Source organism: Rhipicephalus microplus, chromosome 8, assembly GCF_043290135.1.
Source record: "Rhipicephalus microplus isolate Deutch F79 chromosome 8, USDA_Rmic, whole genome shotgun sequence".
NCBI classification, from domain to species: domain Eukaryota; kingdom Metazoa; phylum Arthropoda; class Arachnida; order Ixodida; family Ixodidae; genus Rhipicephalus; species Rhipicephalus microplus.
Window position 1 is genome coordinate 73,345,444 of NC_134707.1, and position 12,656 is coordinate 73,358,099.

Genomic DNA, 12,656 nt, shown 5'->3' on the forward strand with positions numbered 1-12,656 from the left:
TGTAACTTTCAGTGCCGTGTACTCCTTACCAGTCGAGAATCGTTTCATTTGCTAAGCCTACTCGCTTCGCCGGGGGGCAGCCATGTTGATTTTCATAAGGAGGAACGTGTTTCTCCGTGGATGAGGGAGCAACGTTTCTCTATTTGAAGACGAACATTGGGGACATCGCCGTTCCTCCCTAAATGGAGAGTACGTCACTCCATTTTTTTAAGAGTGCTGCATTATATGCAACCAATGGTGCTTAGCTTTTTATTTTATTTATTTATTTGATGATACTGTCAACCCTCGCTTGAAGGTGATAACAGGGAGGGAGTACAAAAGTACGTACAAACAGAAAACTAAAACAACTGGCACTCAAATAGCAATGCACACAAGAAACCAAAACTGGCAGTACTTCAATTCAACCATGACCAAAATAAGCATCGATGTCTCTGTCAAAAGATTGCACATCGGTACTATTAACAACATGATGGGGTAAACGATTCCATTGTTCTATAGCATCCGGAAAAAATTGCCACCGAAAGATGTCAGTGCGAGCGTTGAAAGGTTTAATGGGGGAATCAGGATTCAATCTAGCGCTACGTATTCCGGGAAGGCGTATGTACTCGTCTTTAGGTAATTTTAATATCCCTTGTGATATACGATATAACATTTTAAGTTTTTGTTTTTGTCTTCGGATTACCAGTGGTTCTAAATTGCATGAATTGAGCATGTCAGTTACTGAATCCCGCCTTCTATATCTAGAGCACACAAACCGTACGGCACGCCTCTGAATACGTTCTAATTTGGCAAATTAGTGTTTTTAGTGAGGGCTCCAAACCACGGAGGCGTACGCCAGTATAGTTCTAATATGTGTTTAGTATGCAAGCAGCTTAACGTGTTTGGTGTTTTATGCAACTTTGCTCGAAGATAACAAACTTTTGGAACGACTCAGAACAAAGTGATTCAATATGATGGTGCCAAGTTAAGTTGTTTGTAATTGTCACTCCTAAGTATTTAAAATATGTTGTTTCACAGAGGGTGTTGCTCCCGATGCTGTATTGAAATTTGAAAACATTTTTCTTATTGGTAATGTGTACATAAGTTGTTTTTGTGGTTAATTTGCAAATCCCATTTGTGACACCAGAATTCCAAATCTTCGAGGCACTTGTTCAACTCAAGCTTATTATCAGTACAGCTTACAGTCATATAAATCAAACAATCATCAGCATAAAGTTTCATCTTTATAGGGGGCTTTATTATAGTACTTATAACTTCGACGTACAATAATAACAACAGCGGGCCAAGAACGGACCCTTGAGGCACCTCGAAAACACATCTAGCGTCGTTGAAAGACAACCATCAATCTTCACTGCTGGCTTTCGGTTACTCAAGTATGCACCAATTTAATTTACAGTTTCATCACTGAATCCCATTTTTCTCAGTTTAAAAAGCAGCTTAGTGTGGTTGAGAACATCAAAAGGTTTAGCAAAATCAATGCAAATTACATCAACCTGTTTGCGTTCGTCTATAGCTAAACTAAAATCATGAATCGTTTGAAGCAAGTGTGTCACTGTGGTCTTGTCACTTCTAAATCCATGCTGACAGCCAATAAGTAATTGATTGACCTCCAAGTGAACCATGATATGCTTTGCTATAATATTCTCTATAACCTTGCAGCAAACCGACGTAAGTGACACAGGACGATAGTTGCTAATAACTATTCGGTTGCTGGCTTTAAACAAAGGTATGATAATTGCACAGAGCCAATCTTGTGGAAGAAAGTGAGTTTTCAAAGATTTCTAAATTTTTCAATTATTTTAAAAAAATAATTATTCTGCTGTCAGAGGACTAGACGTTGATGGAAATCATCTAGCGCGGCGGCTGAAACGCTGGTTCTATGCAGTTACTCTTAGCAGTCTTGCTAAAGAGCTGTAGTTTTCCAGGGGCACGACACCGTGGCGAACGTCATTGGCGGATGAACAAACAGATCTAATTTCTGCGAAAAATTGTCGATCATTCTTTGGTTGCTGCGGTTCAGTGAACAGTATTTTTTTAGATTCGTTCACGTCTATACCTTCGTGAGACCTGGTTCTGTCACACAGCCAGGTTGGGCCATGCCACCACTTGGACAATTTTGTAAACTCCGAAAGTGATAATCCTCGACTGATGAAATAGGTGGGATTTTCCCTGCTGCTACAGTGAAACCATTGGGAAGGTCTGGTATGCTGCTGGATTTGGTTGACACGGTATGCTACAAATGGACCCAACATGGTCACTAAACTCTTTATCCAGTTTAGCGCCACAAGCGAGCTCGTCCAGAAGGCAACAGTGGCATGTTGGAAAAAAGGGACCTTTTGCACGTAGCGTATGAGCCACACCGCGATTGTGCATGCCAGGAACCCCAGGCGTGAAAGCGATACTGTTTTCAAAGAAGCAAGCACGCCCTTGCTGATCAAGAGTCATGTGAAGCACTTTTCGGGGGGCGAGTTCAATCGTACGTAAATGCAAGCACCCTATGCTTTAGGACTGGCATCTCCGAAGATGTGCAGCTCAAATAAAAAGGGCTTATTTTTGCCCCACGAAAATATGTATCTTGGAATGTTGACGGACGAGTCGGACAGCTCAGAACACCAACTATTCCGTTCATCCAGTTCACCTTCAGGCATACTGGTGTCCCAAACAAGATTTTTCTTCTATAGATTCTCGAATATCATTTTAGCCTTTATGCTGACTGAAGTGAGGTAACCCAGTGGGTCGTATACTCTTGCCAAAGCTTTCAGTGCTGCACGTTTGGTAGCCGCTTTCCGGTGGCTAACATAGCTGCGTGCTCAGTGCTCAGGACAAGGTGATCGTCTGAAATTTCCCAAGAAACACCGAAAACATTCATCATTAGATTGTCCCCAGCTCCATTTTCGATGGCGCAGCTGTCACACACGAATATTTCTTTGTACTTGTCGCAATTCGAGGCCCCCTTGCGAATTTACGAGCTTGCCTCGTAGAATATTTATTTTGTTTCTTCATATACCTTCATTGCTGCCTGCATGCTTGGTAACCCGATGATAAGATCATACATGTAGAGCGCGTGCTACAATAAGGCTACGGTTTTTGGATACTTCTGTGGACAAGTTAACAGGTGATGACAAATTGTAGCCGCCAAAAGAAACGGGCTTGATGCAGCTGCAAACGTAACTTTGGTCATCCTCCAAGTTGTAATCGGTTTCGTGGGCTCTTCTTTAGTTGCCCGCCGTTCCAGCCACAAAAACCTTTGAAGGTCGCGTTGTTCGGGTCGAATAAACACCTGAGGTTATGCCCTCTTTAAGTCAGCTGCAAAAACGACAGTGTGGCAGCGAAAGTTCAGTAGTAGCTGGACAATGTCCACACCGACTTTGATGCCCTTCGATAGGACATTGTTAAGGCAAGGACGAATAGCTTCGTGTGATGATGTATCAAAAACCACTTGAAGCTTCTTTGTGGCGGCCTCTCGATGAACTACTGCGTGATGATGCATATAGTATACATTATCTCCGACTGGCTGCTCTTCTTGCACCTTGTCAGCATGTGTGTCATCGAAATATGTGGTATTAGCCAGGTTGTAGTTCTCTAGTAACGTTGGCTGCTCACAGAAACGGTTGATTTGATGTTGTAGTCGCTGTTCTGCCAGTCCGAGACTACTGTTTCCGGCTGGTAGTCCTGGCTGTTCCACCATGAGCGAAACCTGATAACTTCTACCTTGCTTCGTTATGTAACGCTCAAATGTGGAAAGGTGCACGTCGATCTCCAACGGTTGTGAATAGTTTCTATCGATTCCCATAGCATCAAGACGCCCCATCGACGATACGTCTGTGTCTGGTGGAGAAGAATAGCGGCTTGATATGAACAGTGCGCCTGACGGGTACAGGATGTCCGACGATAAAGGTCCTTGTACCATCCATTCAAAACGTTGTCTCAATCGCTGTTAGCCTCTCGTTGATGCGGTCAATTTAGCCAGTGGTCACTTTCCAATAGGCGTCAGATCCTGTCAGCTGTTGATTTCGCCTTCTTGCCACGTATTCGATTGACATGCGTCAGTCACATGGTATTGCTTTTCGAGGAGTGTCTGCAAGATATGCTGCTCTAGTTGTGGACACGTTACGAGCAGATCTCCTGAATATTCAAGGCTTCTAACTTCACTTCAGCATCGCTAAATAGACTGCGCAGCTGCGCGGAAAACATGGTCAGCGCAGAGTCGCTTCTGAGCCTCGGAGCTTCCAAATGTCATTATTGAAATTTTCACCTTCCAATGACAGAACAGTGAAGGACTCTGGCCGCTTCTGGGCGAATACAGCTGCGCTGGCTACCGCTGTTCAACAGAACCCGAACGAGGAGGCATCGATTTCCGGACCTTGCCCATATGCACCCCGTCTGCAATAGTACAGCCACGCTTCCGACGTGCGTGCTTTGGGAGGTTGTAATGGTTCGAAGCATTGGTGAAGGGGGTCTTCCCCATGCTACGGATTCCCCAGCAGGCACTGGGTTCTGGACAGCAGGTCTGGATAGGTCGCACAGAATGGTCAGGTGGTGACAATTGCAGAAACCAAATAGGAGACTGATGGCCTTTTTGCATGCCCTTGCGATGTGATTGCGAGTACCGCAGCGGAAACAGCAATTGTTATTCCGTAGCTGCACTCGATTTTCGTCCGCCGGCAGATTAGCAGTGCAAGACAAAATGCTGTGCTCTTGGCTGTTGCAAAGTGGGCAGAATTGATTGATCAATGCAGTGGAACCCTTAAAAGATGCAGCCAATGGAATGAATTCTGTGCCATCTGGGCTTTCTGTCGCCATGCTGTCTTCACCTTCATAGGGGCGGTGACGTGGTTGCAGGCGACCGTCCTCCCGCACTTGTACTTGGATGCGAATAAATGTCAGCAGGTGCTTCGCTCGGCGCAGTCTTTGGAAGTCTCCGTCCCACTATTGTCGCGGTCATCCTCTTTCATCTTTTGTCGGTACATAATAGCCAGATCGTCTGGCAAGCAGCGCATCATGACCCGATTCAGTACCACGATGTAATAATGCGGGAACACGCCGAGGCCTTCGAAGCGCTCACTCGGAACAGGACATTGTCGTGAAGTGTGCGAAGTTTCGCAACTTCTGATGAGCTCTTCACAGTAGTCAACGCCAAAAGATGATTCACGTGCTCATTGATGAGGAGATCTCGCCGTCCGAACCGATGCGTGAGCGTTTTGATAGTGATGTTGTAATTCTTCTCGGCTAACCAGGTTCTTTCGATTAACCGTTTAGCGCTGCCATTTAAGTACGTAAGCAAACGCTTGGATTTTTCGATGCATGGTAGGTCTGTGTTCTGGTGGATTGTAGCGTCGTAATGATCCCAAAAGGCCTGCCAGTCACGCAGGTTTCTGTTGAAGGTAGGCATCTGTAGCCTGGGCTCTACAACTGATCTTTGACGTGGCTCTCCCACATGGTCCGGAGTATCGAAAGATAACGGGAGGTCTGCGTTGCTTGATCCTGATCCGGAGTCCTCAGCATGCGTCGTGGCAGCTTTCTGGCGGCCTTGCAACCAGTACTTCGCTCACGTGATGGCGTAGCTGATCTTGTTGATATACTCCTGTGCCGTTTCGACTTCACCTGTTAGCGGAAGAATTTCGTCGTCCAGTCTCGACAATGTAAGCTCCTTGTTCTTGAGATAGTTAAGGCACACGTGAACTTCCTAGAGGTCAGGATCCGCTTGCTGCAGATGATCCGTGAGCTGGGTTAGGGCTCACATGACGCCAGTCCTGAGTGCACCACGCTTCCTCCGCAGATGGTCTGAGTTTGCCATGGCCGGGACGTAAAGGCGTCTCTCGAGAGGCAGTCCCGGGTTTCGCGGCACGAAATGTTACGAAAGGACTGGCTTCCAAACCATGAGAGAACACGTGGCTTTATTCTGTGGTCTTGGCAAACTATCTGTTTTGCCGTGCCTCGCGAGCTCTATGTCCTTGGCTTTCTCTTCAGTGTCGCACGTTCTAGTTACTCCGCTCGGGTTCATTCTTCAACAAACAGCTTGAACAATTACAGGTGTTCTCGCAGGCCATACGGGTTGCATTTCTGACGCTAAAGCCTGAGAAGTGTCACTTCTACTTTGAGGAACAACAGTTTCTTGGCCATTTCGGCAGTAACGCAGGAGTTCATCCAGATCCCGAGAAAGTGGCCGCCATCGCACAGTTTCAAACACCGTCAGATAGAAAGGCGGGCATTTTCTGGGTCTCTGCGCATATTATCTGTGGTTTATTCCAGATTTTGCGCAAATTGCATGGCCTTTAACTTGTATCATGAGGAATGGCGTCGCATTTGTGTGGGACAATGAACAGGAATCTACTTTCAATGACTTGCGGTAACGTTTACACACGACCCCCGTGCTTTCCCATTTTTATGAGACAGCCGCTTCAATGCTCCATACTCACGGCAGCCATGTTGGGCTCGGAGCTGTGCTTGTTCAGTGTCAGGACAACGGCAAAAGAGTGATCGTTTACGCAAGCAGAACTCTGTCACGCACAGACGCGAATCAGTGGACAACTGAAAAAGAATGCCTCGCCGTAATGTGGGCAGTTAAGAAATGTTACCCATACTTGTACGGCCACCCATTCATGGTTAGCAGCGACCACCATTCGTTGTGTAGGTTAGAAAGTGTGAAAGATCCTTCCGGGCAATTGGCACGCTGCCTTTGATATAACAATCGTTTACAAGTCGGGAAAACGACACACGTACGCCGACTGCCTGTCTCAATCAGCGATAGAGTTAGTTCGACATGACAACCATGGCAGATCACCAGCATGACAATCTTTAGCTGCTTCACTAGAAATATTATTTGTAAGGATGAATCCAGGACGCGCCCAAAGCCTTTGCCAGGTGACTATCGTCGTTCTGTCTGCGAAAGAATGTCTTTTATAAAAGGAACTTTTCATCAGACGGGTCCACCTATTTGCTTGTCATCCCTACCGCTATTCGTTCTGAGGTATTGCTAGCTGCCACAACCAGGACGCATCTGGACATCTAGGCTACACGCGAACAGTAGACAGAGATCGGAAGAGGCATGAGTGGGCTAGACTCACCACTCCCGTGAAACATCATGTTCGGACCTGCTTTAGTTGCCAGCGGCGCAAGTCACCTCCGACGAAACCAGCTGGTTTGTTACACCCAGTCCAGATCCAGCCAACGTCATTTGACCAGGTCGGAATGGACCTTTTGGGTCCACTTTTTACCTCTAGTGCTGGTAACCACTCAGTTTTTGTGGTGACCGACTACCTTATTCGCTACGCCACGACAAAAGCCATCCGGAGAGGCAGAGCAGAGGAGGTGGCCCGATTCTTTATTGAGAACATTGTGCTAAGACATGGTGCGTCGTCGATCGTTATTACAGATCGCAGAACCGCATTTCCGGCCGCGCTTTTAGATCTTGTGTTGGTTCTCAGCGGTACTATTCATAGTAAGTCGACAGCCTATCATCCACAAACCAGCGGATTGACCAAGCGGCTCAACAAATCTTTGAAATACATACTTTCAATGTATGTGGACATCGAGCACAAAATTCGGAAGGGAATTCTCCCTTACTTAACGTTTGCTTATAGTACTGCCAAACTGGAAACCACACAGATGACCCCTTTCAGCCTTTTTCGTGGACGAGAAGTAAGAAAGATGTGAGTTCTTACTCACAGACGTGAGTAAGAACTCACGTCTGTGAGTGACTCTGCGAAGGATCATTGCTTGTACAGCGTGAATTTTCGCGCGAATGACTGGCTCAGGTATAGCATCGAGGGGATGCTCTTTTAAGAGGAGGCAAATGCCGCGCTCGAAATTAACAGTAAACGAAGACAATGTGCTCACCAACAGTCTTGTGGAAAGGGACACTGACCGAAAAGGTCGTGCTTTTGTTTATGCGTTTGCTTTTGGCTGCTGCATAAAAACAAGCCACTAGTTCTCAGACTTAACGTCTCAGTGGTCTGCTTACAGTGAACTGTTATATATATATATATATATATATATATATATATATATATATATATATATATATGTGTGTGTGTGTGTGTGCGTATGCGACGTAAGAAGGCTGAAATAGTAAAGAGACGTGGATGAGGAAGAGTTGAGATTGAATAAACCAGAAAAACTGCACTACACTTTCTTGGCCAATCCCCCTGAGTGAGTATGAGCCATCATCCCAGGGAAACAAACAAACAAACTAAACATGACGTATGAGCCAAGCCACGTCTCCCAGTGATCGTAGCGTCTCACAAGTTGACAGGATGGAGACCTGCCTGCCCTTTCATCAGTCGTTCAGCATCGACGCAGTTTTCCGCAAGACACTCTGATCATACATGAACTACCGTACAAGCGCCTAGCATTACGTATCGACCAGCATCATGCCAGAACCATGTGCTGGCCTTGCCATCCCCTAGTACACCGAAACAGTGGAGGACGGCCCCGTAGAACACTGGTTCAACGTCTTTGAGCTCCATGCCACAGCTGCATCCTGGTCGGAAAGGGAGATGGTCATCAACTTTACCGACTACGTCACCCGAGAGGCTTTTAAATTCTAGCTCACAAATATTTTTCTAAACGACGAATATTGCAAAAAATAAAGAATTATGATTGTTCAATTTAAAGATTACGATAAAGACTTGCTTACAATACGCTATCTGAATGCAATCGAACTCAGTTGTCGCAAACCAAATCAGTATACACGCATTGAAAATGTCAGAATAAGTCGTCCACTCCCATTCCGACAAGAAAAATTGAACCATACGCTCGCTGAAAGGCAGCCAGATCTGTTATCTGGAATAATATACCTTTCACTGCGTTTTGAGACTGCCCGAAAACCAACCTTTACGTCATCACTGCACCGTAGGACTGTTGTTAGGGAGCCCCTTGCGCACTGTACTCCTCGTCTCGCACGCTTAGACCACCTTCTGGTTTCCTGTCGCTTGGCTCTCCAGTTGCTCACAACGCTCACCTCGCATGTCACATGCTCACTACGGTCGAGATAGAGCCACAGTAATCAGAAAATACACAGCCAGGCCTTGGGTCTTTCGTTTAGATTCACGCGTCAGAGCAACTCAGTTTCGTAGTTGCGCAGAGAGAAAGGTGTTGCCAAGTAAAATTCAGCCGAACCACAGCTCTCATGGTGTCGCTACCCAGTGTCCAGATACCTTAGAGTCCTAACAACACAGGAGACTTAGAAGCATCAAATCTCACACGTTGCCGAGAGCCAGAAGCATTCATTAGGAACAGCACCCCAAGAGCCTATAAAAATCTTGCAGTCAATTCTAGCGCACAACCTTCATTACCCAAAATGCAGCATAACAGCCCACAGACTACCATTTCCTAACTTCACACCACATCAAGTGGTCCAGAAAATCAGTGCGATGGTCAAAAAGGGCTGCCACCTCAGCTCTTTCCGCAGCAACACCACCTGTGCCAGCAAAATCAAGCCCAAAAAGTACAAAGTCTCTGAGGGCTACACCAACAAGGACGACGACGAATGGAATTGTCTTCGAAAGAACACACATGGTTTATAGAAAGACGTGTACATACGAGTCAACCAAACTGATGACATAATCAGGATGTCTCTTTCAAAACAAAGAAAGCATCGAATCATTGTGGTGCCAAACGCGCTCTTATGAGCACTTTTTTTAGAAAAAAAACCTAAAAAAAGGGGGGCCTCTGTGATGGAGTGCGTGGAATCGAAAGCGGGTGGAGTGCGCGAAACTTGGAAGTGAGGTGAGCGGAATTTAACGTGCACGCCATGAATCAATTTTGAAGTCAGCAAGGAAGAAGGAGATGGCACAGATGTTAATAACAATAGTTAGTACCGAAAAACGTAAAACAAACTGCATTTGCTATGGGTACCGGGCCACCGCGGATTATAGTTGAACAAAATGGCGGACTCTTTAGCAGCAGTATTCCTGAGTGGGCCCACCATCCCAGTTTTGCCAGATACGGCTTACGCGACAGCGCTAAGGTTCCCAAATTCTTGTCTGCAATGAGGAATAATAAATTTAGATAAAATAAAGATTTCGAGCATTTGAGATATTGCCGGAATAAACAGTGGTGTGTATCACGCCAGTTAGAGGTCACTTATACCAGATTGCGCTGTGCAGTTCCACAACTAAATTATTACCTTAACAAAGCTCGACTCAAGGCGTCACCGCTGTGCATTTTTCCAACGAAATTGAAACAATTGAACATTTCTTTTTATTCTGTAATCAATACTCTTCTCATAGAAAAAGATTTCGTGTAGCCGCATTACGAAAGCTAGGAATACAAGTAAATCTAAAAATACTTTTATCACTTGGTGGCCCTTAATTAGGTTACTGCCACAGAGATATATGCTTCACTGTGATTGCATCAACACAACTAAAAGATTACCGTGCTAGCGAACCCTAACTTTTTCAGATCTTTAGTTTATAATTCGTAGCGATGTCTGTCAAAAACAAGAGATGGTTTGACCGCTTGCTCAGCAAACATTTATGTTTATTAGTAATAATATCTCTAAACTAATTTTTCAGATTTGCTTTAATTTCATTTTAGTTTCATTTAGGTACCCTGCCGCCCATATCTTAGCCCATCCCCCTCGGTGGGTGAGCGCTATTCGTCTTGGGTCATCAGCATCAGCATCAGCAAGAAGAAACGACTGAAGCGCCAATTCAATGCAGATGCAGCTTTATTCAAAGCACGTACGAGAAAGAAAAAAAGAAGAGTCGCAGCGGTAGGCCGAGGATGACGAGCCACGCATCAGGGTGGTCGGGCTTCAGACCCGAGCCAAGGCTACTACCTTCATCGTCTGGTGACCTGAGGGGCTCCAGGAGTGACAGGCTCCACTGACGTTCCCATGCCCGTGGGCAGGTCTGAGCTGTCGACCTTCGGGCTCGAGCTCAGGCGAGGCTGTCCGGACGAGGCCCTACCTCGAGGCCATTGCATAAAATGCAGCGTCAGCTGGTGCAGTGTCAACTTGTGCAGCGTCAGTTGGTGCAGCATCCACCGCCAGCCTAGGAAGGCTGCCTCTCCTGCGGTTCGTATAGCTGCCCAACGCCGACGCCAACTACGGCGCCGACGTCAACCCCCATGCTTCGTAAAGGCTTCCACTCAACAAAGTGGGTGAGACCCGCTCCTTCGCAATTCTCTGAGACGAAATCTCCACAGTAACTGAGTGGTAAGACTTGATGATGAGTGACTAACTTATAGCATTGAGATTTCTTTGTAACTGTATCTGAGGCGTAGGACCAGTTATATTTGGGTAAATTGTTTTCAAGCTATTGTTTACGTCAAACGGACTCGTCCTTCAGGAAGTGTCGTGAGGTGGCTCTTCGGACCTCCCAAATCGAACCTGCGCGTTTGAACTTGGTTCATGGTTGCCGACTTCGAACTTGGTTCATGGTGCGCCCTTCAGATTCTGCTCGCCCCGTTGCAAGCTCCACGTACTCCACCCGCTTTAAGTTCCGCGCATTCCATCACAGTTTACAAACGTCTGTGACGAAAAGAACCTCGGCGTCATCGCCTACATTCAGCGCTTAGAAGCAGCTCATCAACTCGCCCGCCTACGCATCAACAATCGGCAAACGACCGACAACCACCGTTACAATCTTCGACATAGCTTCGTTGAGTACCAGCCCGGAAACCGTCTCTGGGTAGGGACACCGATACGCCGACGTGGGCTCAGTGAAAAACTTCTGCGAGGGTACTTCGGACCGTACACAATAGTTCGCCGTCTCAGCCCACTCGACTACGAGGTTGTTCTTGACGGCATTACGAACTCTCATCGGCGCCGTGCTTGACCTGAAGTCATCCATGTCGTGTGCCTCAAGCCATTCTATGCGCGAATCATGAGGACTCTGTTTTGTTGTTGTTGCTGGAGTTTATTTCTTAATAATCATTTCAAAATACCTTGCGGGCCGAAAGTATTAGTTATTGTTTATTGTCTTTATTGTTGTACCTTCGCCTTTTGTTGAAACCTCCGGACGATGCCTTTTTCAGAGGGGGGCAGAGCCACGTTCTTTTCCTCAAGTTTTGTTATCACCCTGTTACACTACGTTCCGCGCAAACTATGCCTACGATGTTCGAGAAGCTTCGAGGCTTAAGTAGATCGTTTTGTTAAGACTGCGCCCACTTTGGGAGCGTCACAGATTATTCGGGAACATACGTCACCGCTAGCGATAATGCTAGAATATTGAATGTCAAAGGTATATAAATGCTGACATGCTTCGCCGCTTGTCAGTTCATCAATGACCGACGCTCTGCCCGCCACTATCAGTTCCAGTGCCTTGCTGTAATTTTAATTTTCATTTGCTGACAACAAGGTCGGCCCGAATAAACAGTTTCATCTTCGATCTGTAGTCGACTCCTTTAGGCCACGTCACGACTCCATGACAATAGTTTACGTAGCACCTATCAAAGGCTACTATTTTCACAAGTACAGGCGCTACTTGTCAGCTTACCGCATCTAGTGTTGGTAATGACCATGCCTGATGTTGGCATCGTTTCAACTAGTTGTACTAAACATATGTGACTGCTTAGCATATGTTTTTGCGTACAACGTTAATGCATAGCTTTAGCACCATGTGTTCACAATTCGCTTAATGAACATTAAAAGCTAGTCAATTTGCCTCGGCTTGCTTCGCATAGCAGTGATAACCATGGTACTTGGGATC